Below are 15,768 nucleotides of genomic sequence, written 5' to 3'. Positions count from 1 at the left end.
CCACTTTCGGAGACAGTTTGGCCATTACTTCCTAGGTTAAACAGAGTGTCACCATATAATCCAGCATTCATACTTCTAGGTATTTACCCAAATGAGTGAAAACTTCTGTTTATAGCAGTTTTACTCACAATTGCCCAAACTTGGAAGTACTCAAGATGTTCTTCAACAGGTGAACAGATAAACAAATTGTGGTACATCCTTTCAATGGAATATTATATGGCAATAGAAAGAAATGAGCTATATTTCTGATTCTCTAACACAACCTTCTGAAACAGCCACACACAGAGAAGTACAAGTCATTGACACCTTGACCAGGATAACCCAGTGAGCTCCCTGTTTTCTGCTATAACATGAAATTCAGGACAACTCTAGCATCCCAAGGACTACCCAGATTCAGGCCTGACCAGAACAAGCGTGGAGGACCCAACACTTAGAGCTACTTTCAGGAAGATAAAATGGATTTTAGGATAATTTTTTTTTTAAAAAAGAAAACCCTGGGGGCGCCTGGGTGGCTCAGTCGGTTGAGCGTCTGACTTCGGCTCAGGTCATGATCTCACGGTTTGTGGGTTCGAGCCCCACGTCAGGCTCTGTGCTGTCGGCTCGGAGCCTGGAGCCTGTTTTAATTCTGTGTCTCCCTCTCTCTCTGCCCCTTCCCCGCTCATGATCTGTCTCTCTCTGTCTCTCAAAAATGAATAAATGTTTAAAAAATTTTTTAAAAAAGAAAGAAAACCCTGAAATTTAGATATTCTGAGAAAAGAGTCACCTTTAGGTAATATGCCCAAGTTACAGGGAATCCTGGGAGAGGGCCAAAATTAGCCTTGTTCAAGGGAACTCCTGATCAAGAATCAGGCAAGATGTATAGAGTATCCTGGGGTGCCTGGGTGGCTTAGTTGGCTAAGCCTCTGACATCGGCTCAGGTCACAATCTCGCAGTTTGTGAGTTTGAGCCTCATGTCAGGCTCTGTGCTGACAGCTCAGACCCTGGAGCCTGCTTTAGATTCTGTGTCTCCCTTTCTCTCCACCCCTCCCCTGCTCATGCTCTCTCTCTCTCTCTCTCTCTCAAAAAAAAATAAATGTAAAAAACTTTTTTTAAAAAGATGTATAGACTATCCCACAAGCACCACCAAAAATACTGGGCTTGTCTCAATATAGCTACAGCTTCTCAGAAATACTGTTAGTTAAATATTTCATTTCTCTCCAGCCTGGTATCTTTCTTTTAGTTATCCTTTAGCTACCCTTTGTTATTGATTTATTCCTTGATTGGGCTGTGCTTAAAGTTTGCGGTCTGTAGATTACCAATTCTTGAAATTTACTGAGACTTGTTTTATAGTCCAGTACATGGACAGTTTTTGTAAATGTTGTGTGACATGCAGGAATCTATATATTTCATGAAATAAAACTTCTTAATGGTCTATGAAGCTATGAAAAGACACAGAAGAACCATAAATGCCTATTGCTCAGTAAAAGAAACCTGCCTGAAAAGGCTACGTATTGTATGATTTCAACTATATGACATTCTGGAAAATGCGAATCTATAGAGACAGTAAAAAGATCAGTGGTTGCCAGCAGTTTGGGGTAGGGAGAGGGAGGATGAATGGATTGAGCACAGGGACTTTTGGGACAATGAAACTCCTCTGTATGCTACTGTAAATGTGGATACATGACCTTGTGCATTTGTCAAAACCCCTAGAATGTACAAACACAAAGAGTGAATCCTAATTTAAACTATGGACTTCAGGTAATAGTAATGTAACAACGTTGATTCATCAATTATAACAAATATAGCATATCAGTGTAAGGTGTTAATAGGGGAAACTGAGGCAGGTGTATGGGAATTCTCTGCACTTTTTATTCACTATTTTTGTAAACCTAAAACTACTCTAAAAAATAAAGTCTAGTAATTAAAAAAAAAAACATATTTGGCTGAAGCATCTCGTGGTGTCAGAAATAAGGAAGTGCTCAAAAACAAAATGTGGTTACATCAAAGGACACAGGAGGGATGCCCGGGTGGCTCAGTCAGTTAAGAGTCCCACTGTGGATTTCAGCTCAGGTAATGATCTCATGGTTTGTGAGTTTGGCCAGATGTCAGGCTCCATGCTGACAGCATGGAACCTGCTTGGGATTCTCTCTCTTCCTCTCTCTCTGCCCTTCTGACCCCTCTCAAAATACATAAATAAACTAAAATAAAATAAAGGACACAGGAGCCAATCTAAAGGAGCTCCCAGTAGCCAAAGCTAGATCAACTTACAACACAAAATAAATGATGATAGTGTAAAGTTATAATCTAAAGAATAAAATAAATGTTCACAAGTCCATATTGATGTATATAAGTAAGTAAGTAAACAGAGAAAGGATAACTTTTCCTTATACAAGAATTCCAATTTAGAAATATATAAGGAATCAGGGTCATAGAAAATCACCATTAGAACACTATAGTAATGGGGCACCTGGGTGGCTCAGTCGGTTAAGCATCCAACCTCGGTTTAGGTGAGTTCTCATGGATTGTGAGTTCGAACCTCGCGTCGGGCTCTGTGCTGACAGCTCAGAGCCTGGAACCTGCTTCAGACTCTGTGTCTCCTTCTCTCTCTGCTACTCTCCTGTTAGCACTCTGTCTCTCTCTGTCTCTCTCTCTCTCAATAAATAAACATTAAAAAAAAAAAAAGAACAATACAGTAATAACTGCTACCAGCTAGATCTTCCAATGAATGCTCAAATTAGTGGGTGAAAGTTTGAAGAGATACAGGATATTTATATAATCTCAAAATATTGTCCACAAACTATTTACTAACTATGATGGGAAAATAGTAACTGTACAGTAGAGAAACCTGGAAGATACACTGTAACCCAGTGATCAAGGTTAACATCACTAGTAATGAAATATATTGACTCATTTACCCACCAATGTGGTATACTGAGAAGGGTATATAATCCCGATAAGATCCTTCCCAAATTGCATAGTCACAATCTAATCATGAGAAAACATGAGGAAATCCCAAACAGAGGGGCATTCTATAACTGTCTGATCAGACTCTTCAAAAGTATCAAAGTCCGGGAAAGGCTGAGGCACTGTCCCACATTAAAGAAGAATAATGCAACGAGATTGTGGCCGGTTCCTGGGACAGGAAAGAGACGTAGCGGGAAAACCAATGAAATCTGTATACAGTCTGCAGTTTAGTTAATAGCACAGTATTTTTTTTTTTTTTTTGGGGGGACAGAGAGAGACAGAGCATGAACGGGGGAGGGGCAGAGAGAGAGGGAGACACAGAATCGGAAACAGGCTCCAGGCTCCGAGCCATCAGCCCAGAGCCCGACGCGGGGCTCGAACTCACGGACCGCGAGATCGTGACCTGGCTGAAGTCGGACGCTTAACCGACTGCGCCATCCAGGCGCCCCAATAGCACAGTATTAACGTCAGTTTCTTCATTTTGATCATCGTATCGTGGTGATGTAAGATGTGAGCATTAGGAAAAGTTGGGCAAAAGGTATACGGAAAATCTCTGTACTATTTTCGTAATTCTTCTGTAAGCCTAGGCTTCTCTCAAAACAAAAAGTTAGGGGCACCTGCCTGGCTGGGTCGGTGGACCCTGCAACTCTTGATCTTGGGGTTGTGAGTTCAAGCCCCACGTTGGGTGTAGAGATTCCTTAAGAATAAACTCTTTGTTGGCACTGGGTGGCTCAGTCAGTTAAGCATCTGACTCTTGGTTTTGGCTCAGGTCGTGATCTCACAGTTTGTGGGTTTCAGCCCCACACCTTCTGTGCTGACAGCGCAGAGCCTGCTTGGGATTCTCTCTCCCCCTCTCTCTCTCTCTCTGCCCCTCCCCTGCTCATGCTCTCTCTCTCTCTCTCTCAATATAAATAAATAAACTTAAAAAAATTAATTCAAAAATAAAATCATTGTTAAAAACAAAAAAACTATACAGAATACAAAGTTAGAAACAATAGCTGTTGTTTCTTCTGTGCTGGTGTTAGTTCCCAGTGTCTAACTTGTTCATGGGGCTGGGAAGACCTACTAACTAAAACTTTCCTCCAACACAGAGTCATGTGGAGCACCAGTTAGGTTCATTGGCAAGAAATCTGAAGAATTTCTATATTTTAAACATTTATACTAAATGGCCCTAATGCTTTGCACGTCACCTTCCATCTGGCCCATATGTTTGTCATGAGGATGAAACGTGTCATTAAGTATAAAGTACCTATAAAGTGCCTGGCCCTTAAGTAGGCACCAAAACAAAGATAGCTCTTGTGATGGTTGCTATTTACATAATCTCATATTATATCACTTGGTTTTAGAACTTCAGGTGACATATATTTGTCTTTATACTTTTCTGTACTTTTCAGATTGGCTGTGATACTGCTATTATAGAAACAATGGGCTTCTAGAAAAGAGTCATACCCTGTGTTTGTAATTTTTGTAAAAAAAAAAAAAATTGCGCGTACAGTCATATCACTTCCTTCCCTTACTACCTCCTCATTGCCCTCAGGAAAAGGTCCTGAGTCCTTAACACACACACACACACAACAAAAAGACTTCCAGAACCTGTCCCTTCTTCCCTCTTCAGTCTCATTTCTCATTCACAACCTCACAATCCAGCCATAATTGATTTCTCTCAGTTACTGAAAAATGCCACTTTCTGTCTCCGCCAAGCCTTTCTATTATGTCTCTTTCTTGGAACACTTTTCTCCACCTTACGGCACAGGTTTACACCTCCTTATCCCTCAGCTGTCACTTGTTTGTGCATTCATTCATTGATTCCATTCATTCCACAGAATTTTATTAAGCTTCTACTTTATGCCAGGACTCTGGGGAAGAACAGTGAACAAACTAGTTCCCTCTATCATCAAGATCCTGGTGGAAAGCAGACAACACGCTCACACTGGGTAATCTGAGAGGAGTTTAATAATAGGGACGAATCAAGGAGGTGTGGGCAGGGTGTAGAGGAACTACAGGGATGGTCACAGGGGACACCACTGAGCCCACTGGGCAAAGGGAAGAAGTGGTTTGGAGCCTGGAGAGAGAGCTTGTGGAGAGGCCACCTGGCAGGACTTGTGACTTTTTTTTTTTTTTAATTTTTTTTTAACTTTTTTTTATTTATTTTTGAGACAGAGAGAGACAGAGCATGAACTGGGGAGGAGCAGAGAGAGAGGGAGACACAGAATCTGAAACAGGCTCCAGGCTCTGAGCTGTCAGCACAGAGCCCGACGCGGGGCTCGAACTCATGGACCGTGAGATCGTGACCTGAGCCGAAGTCGGACGCCCAACCGACTGAGCCACCCAGGCGCCCCAGGACTTGTGACTTTCAGTCAAGGCCAACAGCTATCCTGATGTGACCCAGAGGAATAAAATTTCCCACCTCATTCCCCCCTTGTCCCAATCTCCTGTCGGGGCTCCACATTAGCAAAACCCAACCTGAAGCCAGAAGCAAGCACTATTGATGCAGACTGTAAAAGCCAGTCTGCTGGGTCAGTGGGTAGGACAGAGAAGGCCGAGCATGGGTCTAAAGGAGCTAATGGAAAACATTCAGCACAAACCTTGCTCTTTATTCTAGTGGAGGGAGACAAACAGTATAATAATGGCTAACATTCAGCAAAACCAGAATAAGTGCCAGGCACATCCTAAGCACACATAACTCACTTTCTCCTCACAACAACTAATGGATTCAAATTAACAGGTGAGGAAACTGAGGCACAAAGAGGAACTGAAGGCATCAAAGCTCTGTCTTCTTGGTCAGTTACTTTTTTTTTTTTTTTTCCTTTTCTGCTGGAGACCACCCCGGGAGCTAGAGCCATCAACCATCATAATTTCCCAGGACTGTCGGTTTTCCCAGGATGTGGCATATTCAGTACTAAAACCAGGACAGTCCCAGTCAACCGAGATAGTTGGTCACGCTAACCGTGGCTTTTTTCAAGCCTGTAAGAAATCCATGTTCACCTCCAGGCTCCTTCCTACCTGCTTCCTTCATGTACACAGCAATCAAACATTCTTGACAGATGGACAGATCAATCCTTATACAATTCAAGAGGAGAAAAGAAATGTACCTAAGAGAACTTACTTGAAAAAAAAAGACAAAGTCACATCTAAACTCTAAATAAACCATGCAGTGTTTTTGGAAACTACAAAGCAATATTTGGGGAAGATGGAAAAAAGAGGGAAAAATGAATATTATGGATAAAAGACAGAAGGTTTTTTTTTTTTTTTGAGTAGTAAAATAAAGCACCAAGACTAATGGTCGTAGGGATAAACTGAAATACAGTTGCCAACACATGTGTAAAAAAAATAATAATAAAATGTCAAAAGCACTGGATCAAAAAAGAAAACACATTATAGAAAGAGAAAAGGAAGAAATAGAGGGGGGAAAATAATATTAGCATATTCTGTTACACAAAATTAATATGCAATTATAAGCATTTAAGTATTCATGCTATGTAAATGATTTTTGCAAATGAGATTATAGATTTGCTTGCAAACAGTAAGCATGCTAAATAAACGTAAGGTGCTATTATTTAAACAACAACAAAACAACGAATGGATGATATTGGCAGCCGTCCCTACAGAAGCCTCAAGCCTCCAGGAAGATACTGTCTATAAAGAAATTTACACTGCTCACAGCATCTCCACAGCTAGACAGGGGTTAGCAAATGAGAAATAAATATTCCTCTCTGAGTTCTCCCATGAATTGAAGTTGACTGGCTGGCTGGACAGTAGCATGGTGGGTTTCAGGATGGATGTTAAGGAGACAGAATCCTTGGGCTTACGACTGCTGGACAAAAATCTCTCTGTGGGACCAGGACAAATTCAAACAGGGCCTTAGCCCAAGTAAATGGCCCTCCAGCTGCAGTACTTGTAACTGTGAACACATCTGCTGTCCACTCAAGTGCCCTCCTCCCCTTCATCCACAGAGCTGATGAAGCAGAGGGACCACAGGGGAAACTGAAGTCACTGTGTGTTTAGATCCGTTCTGCAGGACACGGCAAAATCCGAAATGGATTGTGACCTGCTGATAATCTTTCACAGCGAACTAAGTGATCATTGATTAAAAATAGCTTTGAACGTGTATCGCACATCTATTTCAGGCCTCGTTTTATTTGGAATGCGGATAGCGCTGGAAGCCAGAGCGACATGAGCAGCAGCTGGAAATCTACTCAGACATTCTAGCCAATTCACGTCAAGCCCAGTTGGCAAAATTAATGCCATTCTGCGGTCTCAGGGAAGGAGAGATGGTTAATTATGCCCCACTGCCCAGTGGTTCCTATTATGGACACATCTGGACTGAAAGGCTCATTTGAAATCCCCAATTTCACTGCTTCCCAGAGTCTAAACCAAGTTTAAAAATTGATTTGTGAGGATGAGAGTGTAGTGCATACAAACTGCCTTGCCCACAGACTCCAGGTAGGCTCTAATGAAAGTCTGTCCTGGTTTCAAAGGCTCTTTTATGCCTTGGGTACTCATATTTCCATCAGTGTTTCCTACCAGTTCCTAAAATGCAGTATTTGGACAGGTTTCTCAGTGAATAATAAATAAAACACACACGCCCATCTCCGCACCTCCGGGCTAAGGAGTCTAGTTTCCACGGCGCCCTCAACCGCTGCAGGCTGTGATGTTTTCATCTCTCTGATAGGAAGGCGGGCTGGGACCTTGTCTGTTTCCAACAGAAAGCCTTCTAAGGAATGTCTCTGCCCTGCATCCAGGGACACAGCAGTTTGTTCCAAGGAAAACTTCCTTCTAAATGATTGCCGGCTCCTGTGTTTGTAGCAGGAATGGTTGAATGGAAATGGCACTGTTGGAGGTGCCATCTTTGAGAAGAGAATCAAAACAGATCCTCGGTCAAACCCAGGGTGGCTATTCAAATCCTACAGGGCTTCAAGTTTAACAAACCGGTCACTTCCTGCTGCACTTAGATCTCAAATAACACAGGTCCCTTTGCTCCGTTCCAACCTCCCGTGAGACCAGCGGTGTTCACAGAGCAGAGAGCAGCATCAGGCCAGGCAGCAGCCCCAAGGGGGAGACGTACCTTGGTGAGTCGGGTGTCCCTACAGGAGGTGGTTTCAGAAACTCTGGGAAGCTGTGTTCCCTTCCCCCCACCCTCCCTCGAGCTGCCTGATGACTACAGTTCATTTTGAATCTGTTCCTTTACAACAAACCTTTCAAGGCTTCACCCTCAGTAAACGGTAAAAGCTCTTAGGAGGGGGCAGCCACAGGCCTTCTCAGTCACTTACACCTGATGGTGGCTGAGTTTCCAGACTCCTCCTGACAGCAGGGATTCTGACAGAGGAAGAAAAGTTAGACTGGAGAGGGTGAGCACGACCGCCCCCCTAAAGGAAAGCAGCACGAGTACGGATATTGGGAGGAGGCTCCTCTGGAGACCCTACTGATATGTTTGCCAGGAACTAACGGTGCTCAGTCTGTCCTAATTCGCATAAACAACTTGGTCGATGGATCAGCTTAATAGAAATCAGCCTTTCATAAGAATGAGGAAAATCCATCAGCTGAAGGACTTGAAAATTATACAGAGCAATATATAAGCTTAATTTCAAAACCATTTCCGAGCTGCCCGGCTGCCTAACAACGTGCCAGTGAATGCAGGGGACGGAGCTGTTCCACTCCTGGGAAGCATTTAAACAGCATCTGCATTTGTTCCTGACAAAGGAGCCACAGAGGCCACGTTTGCCTTAGGCGGGTGTTGGAAACGGATCAAGTTGGAGGTCCGCTGCATTCTAAGGTTCTGACGGTGTACTCAATTATCTCATGGAGACGCAGGATTCCGACCAAGGACGCTGAGGTCAGTGTGACATCACAACAGCCAAAACAGAAACACGGGTGCCGGAGACTCGTAGGTGTAGGAGATCAGGCCACAGCTCCTCTGTGCCTCTTTGAACTGCCTGGGGACGAAAGAGGGGACTGCAAACTTATCAGGCTGGCCTAGACACGGAAGTATTTCAGAGGCAGGGTCGCTGTGAAGGACCCCTGACTCACAGCCTCACCCTGAGCTTCCCAAAGGCCATAGGATAGGAGGTGGTAACTAGAGGGCGGGCCTCTTGTGTTTCTCTACCATGAAACCAGTAGTGCTGAGACTATGAATGGTTCTTCCAGCCGGAACTAAAGAACCAAGTCAGGGAAGGGGATGATAGCTTGGAGTCGAATTTGGAAGCTAGGTGGCATCCAGATTTGCTCAACACTAAGGTTAAGGGTGGAGCCTGGATTCGGAATCTAATGCAACAGCAAGTGCTTGGGAGGCAAACAGATTTGCATTTAAATTCCACTTCTCCCAGGAGATTTTTGGCAATTGCCTTACACTTTCCAAGCCTCAGTTTTCTCATGGGTAAAATGGAGCTGATGATGCTTCCTTTAAGGAACTGTATGAGAGTTAAATTAGATAGAGTACGGGGGAAAAAAGACAAAAGGAAAAACTGGGCTCAGAGCGGGCATCCTGATTTCTAATTGTCCTGCTTCCTACTCCCTTTGCACCGCAGTCCTCCCCCCTGGCTGCAGAATTGAATCACCGGGGGAATTTTTTAAACCATTCCTATGCCTGAGCCTCCCCTGCCCCAGAGATTCTGATGTAACCAATTCAGGATGAGACATAGTCATCGAAATTTTCAAATATTTAAAAAATCTCCCCAGGAGACTCTAATAAGTTCCCAAGATTGGAACCCCTGCCCAAGTATATCAGAATAAGTATCATCTTTGGATTCAAAATTTTCTATTATGGTTTGGGCAAATATTTTACTTCTCTGAGGCTTAATTTATTTAGTATTTTAAGAAGGGGAGTAATATTCCAATTTTATAGAATTCCTTTGAATATATAGTGAGATATATTTCATAAAGCTCCCAAAAGAAGTAACTGACAATAGATGCTCAATAAATACTCATTTCTCTCCCTTTCATTTCTTTTTTTCCCCAAAGTTTGTTTGTTTATTTTGAGAGGGGAGAGGGGCAGAGAGAGGGAGAGAGAGAGTCCTAAGCAGGCTCCACGCTATCAGCACAGAGCCTGATGTAGAGCTCTATCCCATGACTGTGAGATCATGACCTGAGCCAAAACCAAGAGTTGGACGCTTAACTGACTCAGCCACCCAGGCGCCCCTCTCCCTTTCTTTTCTTGTCATTAATCAAGGAACACATGTGTTAAAATATAAAATATGAATAAATAAATAAGGCCAATAGACATGACATAGTACCAATCAGACAGTTTTGAAATTAATTACTAACTCCGTTAGGCAAGAGTATCTTACGTATCTTCTGCTACGTAAGGTTAAATCCTAAGATAGGGCTGGCAAAAATGGCATTCATTAATCCCGTTCCTCCCTTCCATGCTCATGGCAGACATCACTAATCAATCATAGCACTCTTTCCCACTGACCCCTAAAGAGGCATCAAATTCCTTTACCATACAGCCTATACTAACAATTAATCAGAGCTGCCATTTGTATTGAAAGACATTTGCCTTCCCTGTCTTAGGTCATGAGCTGCCTCAAGCCTGCAAATGAAGCATACTGCAGAGAAAATTAAGTGGGCTTCCGGGTAAGTGGAGAGAGTGTGGAGTGGAGAGAAATAAAGGCAGACCCTGAGAGTGCCCAGCTCTGTGCCCCCCGATCTGTACTAAGCTAAAACTCTATGCTTTCCGGCGAGTGCAAGGAATGCAGTGGGGAAACAAGTGAACGCCAAGCTAGAAATGAAAGAACCAGCGTCTGCACGGTGCCTAGTGCACTCAAGGTGCACTTCCCTCCCACGATTTCCAGAAAGGGCTAGCAGAGTGTTTTCCAAAGCCAGCTTATTTCTCTGACTCGGAAATGTGAGACTAACTATCGCAATGTTTCTCCCCTAAGGTGATAGGCAAGGGCTCTGACGAGAAGGCGCCCATGAAGCTCAAGTCAGTGGGGGAAAGCCCGACATCACTGCCTGAAAGCTTGTCACAGCTGAGACCTCGCACACGCCAAGGACACGTGCAGACGGCTGGGATCCTCCTCTGCTGTGCCCACCCAAGGACAGCCAGCTCTTCTGCAGAGGCTTCTGCTGCTATTCCCTGTTGCTGATTAACCCCTTCCTAGGCCACAAGCACGTTCACTTGTCACGGCACGGCCTCAGCCCCTGCTGGGCAACACTGTGTGACCACTTGGACCTGATTCCACAGCAGGCACGGGTGGTAATTCTGATAGCCTGGTATAAAATCTCTCCTTTGGGACCTTAAATAAGACAGTAACTTACTACACTCAATCTCTCCCTTCTATCACAAGTGCTTCCCTTTGTGAAAATTCAGGACCAGGCACTGGGAAAGAGAACCACGGCACACGGCACAGAAGGTGGATTTTGTTCGTTTTCATTTTTTTTTTTTTTTTTTTTTTTTTGCCTCCAGAACGTTCACCAGGCTCCTTTCCCTTCCACCCCCAGCATGGAGAAGTCAGCATAACGACTGAAGTCACAGGGCAGTGACAGCGTTTGGGAAGCCACACAGAGGCGTGGACAGGGAGCCCCAAGCCCAAGGATCCAGGGCAGGGAGGGGTGAGGCGCCAGGCAGGAAGGGTGTGGGATGTGGAGCTGAGCAGGAGAAAGACAGCTGGTGTGGTTGGGAGATTGAGCAAATAGGTAAATACACTGAGGATTATACGAGCCAAAATTCTCATTGCCAGAGAAGATATTTATAAACTGAAACAGGAAGTTTAGAAAGAACCCTGAGGTGTTGGACTGGAGCTGAGGTATCAGTATGAACTTATGTTTTTATTAGTGGGTGTCTGTGTGTGTGTGTGTGTGTGTGTGTAAATATATACAGACAGACAGATAAATACAGAAATAGTCACAGATGAAAATGTGTACACACGTGTATACCCATATACACATATAATGTACAGTATACATTTCCCATCTCTGTCCACTGAGTGAGTGAGCCTAAAAGCAATGTACCCCACTACCAATTAACACACTGAGTGCCTACATGTTGGTTCCTAAATGTCTTTTATTTTTTAAGCCAGTTTTAGTAATTTGTTTATTTATTGATATTTTTGTGGGGGATTTTTTCAGGTTTATTTATTTTTGTCTAGAGAGAGCAGGGGGAGGGGCAGAGAGAGAGGAAGACAGAGGATCCAAAGCAGGCTCTGTGCTGTCTCGTGAATCAAGAGACCATGACCTGAGCTGAAGTCAGATGCTTAACTGACTGAGCCACCCAGATGCCCCTTTATTTTATTTTTAAGTCAGCTCTGCACCCAACGTGAGGCTTGAACTCACACCCCTGAGATCAGAGTTGCATACTCCACCAACTGAGCCAGTCAGGTGCCCCTAAATGTCCTTTATTAAAAGAAACTAGAGGACAGACTGGGTAGCTCAGTCGGTTGAGTGTCCAACTCTTGATTTGGGCTCAGGTCATGATCCCAGAGTCATGGGATCGAGTCCCTCTTTGAACTCCAGAGTGAGCATGATGTCTATTTGAGATTCTCTCTCTCCTCTCTCCCTCTGCCCCTCCCCACCCTCTCTCTCTCTCCAAAATTTTAAAAGAAGAAGAAACTAGATGTCCTTGGGGAAATGGTGGATTCCAGGGCTGCAACAGAAAAAGTACAAGTTGAACCTGAAACATCATTTATGCCAGAAAATAAGGAAATGCTCATGAACGATGGGGAGATGTCAAAAGGATACAGGAGCCAGCGTGATAGGGTCAAATCTGGGGCAAATAAATGCTCAAACAAGAATAGTAATAATGGATTACAACCCACTGAATAAAATTGGAATCCATGTGTGCATATTCATATACACAATGAATGAATGATTGAGGGAAAAGGAAAGCGTTCTAGTAGAATGCCAACGAATAAACATGGAAGAAATGATGGAACTAGACATTTCACCATCTGGCAACCTTCATAAATGTGGTCGATTCAGTCAATGGATGCTAAGGCCAGTAGTTAGAAGTTTAATAAGGAATAGAAGATCGATTAATCTCGGAATATGTTCCCATAAAACACTAATCAATTATAAAAGCCAAAATGTTGAATTTAGGGGGAAGAGACTCAACAGACAACATGACCAAGTAATCAAGGTGAGTGGTGGGAAGAGGTGACAACATGTGCCTCCTGGTGAACCAGGAAGAACAAGCATTATTTCTGTAGAATTACTTCCTAGATAGATAGATAGATAGATAGATAGATTATAGATATAGATATAGGTATAGATATAGATATAGATATAGATATATAGATATATAGATAGATAGATCTCCTCTGAGCAAGTAATTACATTCCTAGGTATTTTCCCAAGAGAAATGAAAGTATGTCCACACAAATACTTGTACAAGAATATTTAGAGAAGCTTTCATCATAATAGCAATAAATCAGAAAGATCCCAGGTGTCAATTAGTAGGAAAATAGACTGTCCTGTACTTATACAATGTAATACTACTGAATAGTAAGAAGGAACAAACTATTAACACAAGGAGTAGCATAGATGAATCTCAAAAACACTATGCTGAGTGAAAGAAGCATGACACAACAGACATAGTGTATCATTCCATTTATATGAAGTCCTAGAACAGGTATCAACGGTGGAAAAAAAAAAAAATCAGAGCAGTCGTTGGGTAGGGGGTATTGATACAGAGGTGGAGAAGTGCCCCAGGCAAGAGGCATGAGGGAACTCTCAGGTATGATAAAGTGTTCTCTGGATAGAGGTTTGAATTAAGCAAATGTAGGTATTCGCTAAAACGTATCAAACGGTACACTTAAGATTTGTGCATTTTTGTGTACCAATTTTACCTCAAAAGGAAAGAAAAAGCACTATAAACAAATATTTAACTATAGCTATTGATATGCATACTGAAGTATTTAGGGGAACATAAGTTGACTGATGTCAGTGACTTACTTTGAAATGCGTCCCCCAGATGGGGTGGATCACTGGATGCATAGAAAGACAGACACACAATAAAGCAAAGGTAGTAAAATGTTAACTATGCAATCTGGCTCAATGCTCCCTATAAATTTATGTTATCTTTTCTGTATATTTTAAAATTCCCACAGTAAAATGCTGAAAATACATATTTTTTTAATTTTTTAATGTTTATTTATTTATTTTGAGAGACAGAGAGGGAGAGAGAGAGAGAGAGAGACAGCGCAAGTAGGGGAGGGGCAGAGAGTTTAACGGACTGAGCCACCCAGGTGCCCGTGAAAAAGTATTTTTTTAAAAACTTGCTGTGTGGGGCGCCTGGGTGACTCAGTTGGTTAAGCATCTGGCTTAGGCTCAGGTTATGAATGATCTCGTGGTTTCTGCGTTCGAGCCTTGCATCGGGCTCACAGCTGTCAATGCAGAGCCCACTTCGGATCCTCTGTGTCCCCCCCCCCACCCCCCGTCCCTCCCTCTCTCATGCTCTCTCTCTCTCTCTCTCTCTCTCTCTCTCAAAAATAAACATTTTTTAAAAAAACTTGCTGTGGACTAAAAGAAGAGGAATGGTGTCACGATGGTGAAACAGCATGATGCAAAGATTTGGATGAGCTGAAAAGACTGGGCAAGTTGCGTCGGCGCAGGTCTCCCTAGCGTGTGTGCTAAAAGAAACGAGATACAGGAACACCTGTGGGTCAGTTCTTCCCATCATCCCTTGCGTCGCCATCACTCAGAATGCCTACCTATTTGACCACTGACTGATAGCATACTCTAAAACACCAAATCGACCTGATCATTTTTATTTTGTCTCTCTCTGAACGTGTTACCAGTTAACTACATCGCATGAAAACAGCTTGTTTGATGTAAGTGAATGTCCTTTCGTTTCTGTTCTGGATCAGTAGTTATCTCCCAGGGAGTGTGCATCCCAATGGAATGTATTTCTTTTCGTTGCTAGTGTATTATACTGGCAATGCATAATATATCACACTTAATATTCTGCTACATGTTTTGTGCCTATTATATCCCTGGACAGCTTTCCATGTCAATGCATATAAATCACATCATCTGCAAAATGGAAACATGATAGTTGTGAAGAGTAATTTAGTTAATACTTATAAATATTCTAGAACAATGTCTGGCACAGAGTAATTGTTTAGTGAATGTTAACTATTGTTACTCCATTGTACAGGCGTTCCATAATTTATATAACTTATTGATGGGCATGTAGGTTGCTGCCGATTTTTCCCTATTACAGATAATATGGAATTGAACAATCTTGCACATGTATCTTGATACATATAAATATCACTAGGATAAATTCCTAGAATTGGAACTACTACATCACAGAAAATGTATTGTGTGCCAGTCGTATATCTAGTGCTCTCAGCCAAAGCCCATCCTCCCATCCTCTGCTTTATGACCCTGGTGTGGGACTCTTTCCCAGACTGCCTTGCCGGCTGACCTCGTTTTGGTCTCTTCCAGGAAGATATTGCCTAATCAGGGGCGCCTGGGTGGCTCAGTTGGTTAGCCATCTGACTTTGGCTCAGGTCACGATCTCACGGTTCGTGGGTTCAAGCCCCGCGTCAGACTCTGTGCTGACAGCTCAGAGCCTGGGGCCTGTTTCAGATTCTGTCTCTGTCTCCCCTGCTCATTCTCTCTCTCTCTCTCTCTCTCTCTCTCAAATAAACATTAAAATTTTTTTAAAAAAATATTGCCTAATCAACCTCCAAAATGGTTGCATCAATTTAAGTTCCCACCAATGGCATATAAAAGGGCATCTTTCTGTACTTGTAAAGTGGTGGTGGTTGTGGTGTTTAATACAACTGTAATGCCCTAATCCAGACCTTCTGAGGGAGAATCTAGAGGGGTGGAGCCCGGGTATCCATGTTTTCTAAGAGCATCGCAAGTGATCTGCACAGCCAG

At 43.0% G+C, this 15,768-nt stretch overlaps 1 long non-coding RNA gene and 1 other non-coding gene across 2 annotated transcripts; both read left to right on the top strand.

The window, feature by feature from the left end:
• Positions 1-502: 502 nt before the first annotated feature.
• Positions 503-587, top strand: TRNAR-UCG (transfer RNA arginine (anticodon UCG)). The gene has a single exon. It is a non-coding gene; the product is annotated as a tRNA-Arg (tRNA).
• A 7,846-nt stretch (positions 588-8,433) lies between these two features.
• On the top strand, positions 8,434-11,293 carry LOC131486181 (uncharacterized). Its single transcript, XR_009249221.1, has 3 exons — positions 8,434-9,009; positions 10,453-10,515; positions 10,821-11,293. It is a non-coding gene; the product is annotated as an uncharacterized LOC131486181 (long non-coding RNA).
• Positions 11,294-15,768: the final 4,475 nt, after the last annotated feature.

Source organism: Neofelis nebulosa, chromosome 9 (assembly GCF_028018385.1).
Source record: "Neofelis nebulosa isolate mNeoNeb1 chromosome 9, mNeoNeb1.pri, whole genome shotgun sequence".
In the NCBI taxonomy this organism is placed as follows: Eukaryota; Metazoa; Chordata; class Mammalia; order Carnivora; family Felidae; genus Neofelis; species Neofelis nebulosa.
The sequence above is the reverse complement of the archived record's forward strand: the minus strand, read 5'-3'. Positions and strand labels throughout refer to the sequence as shown.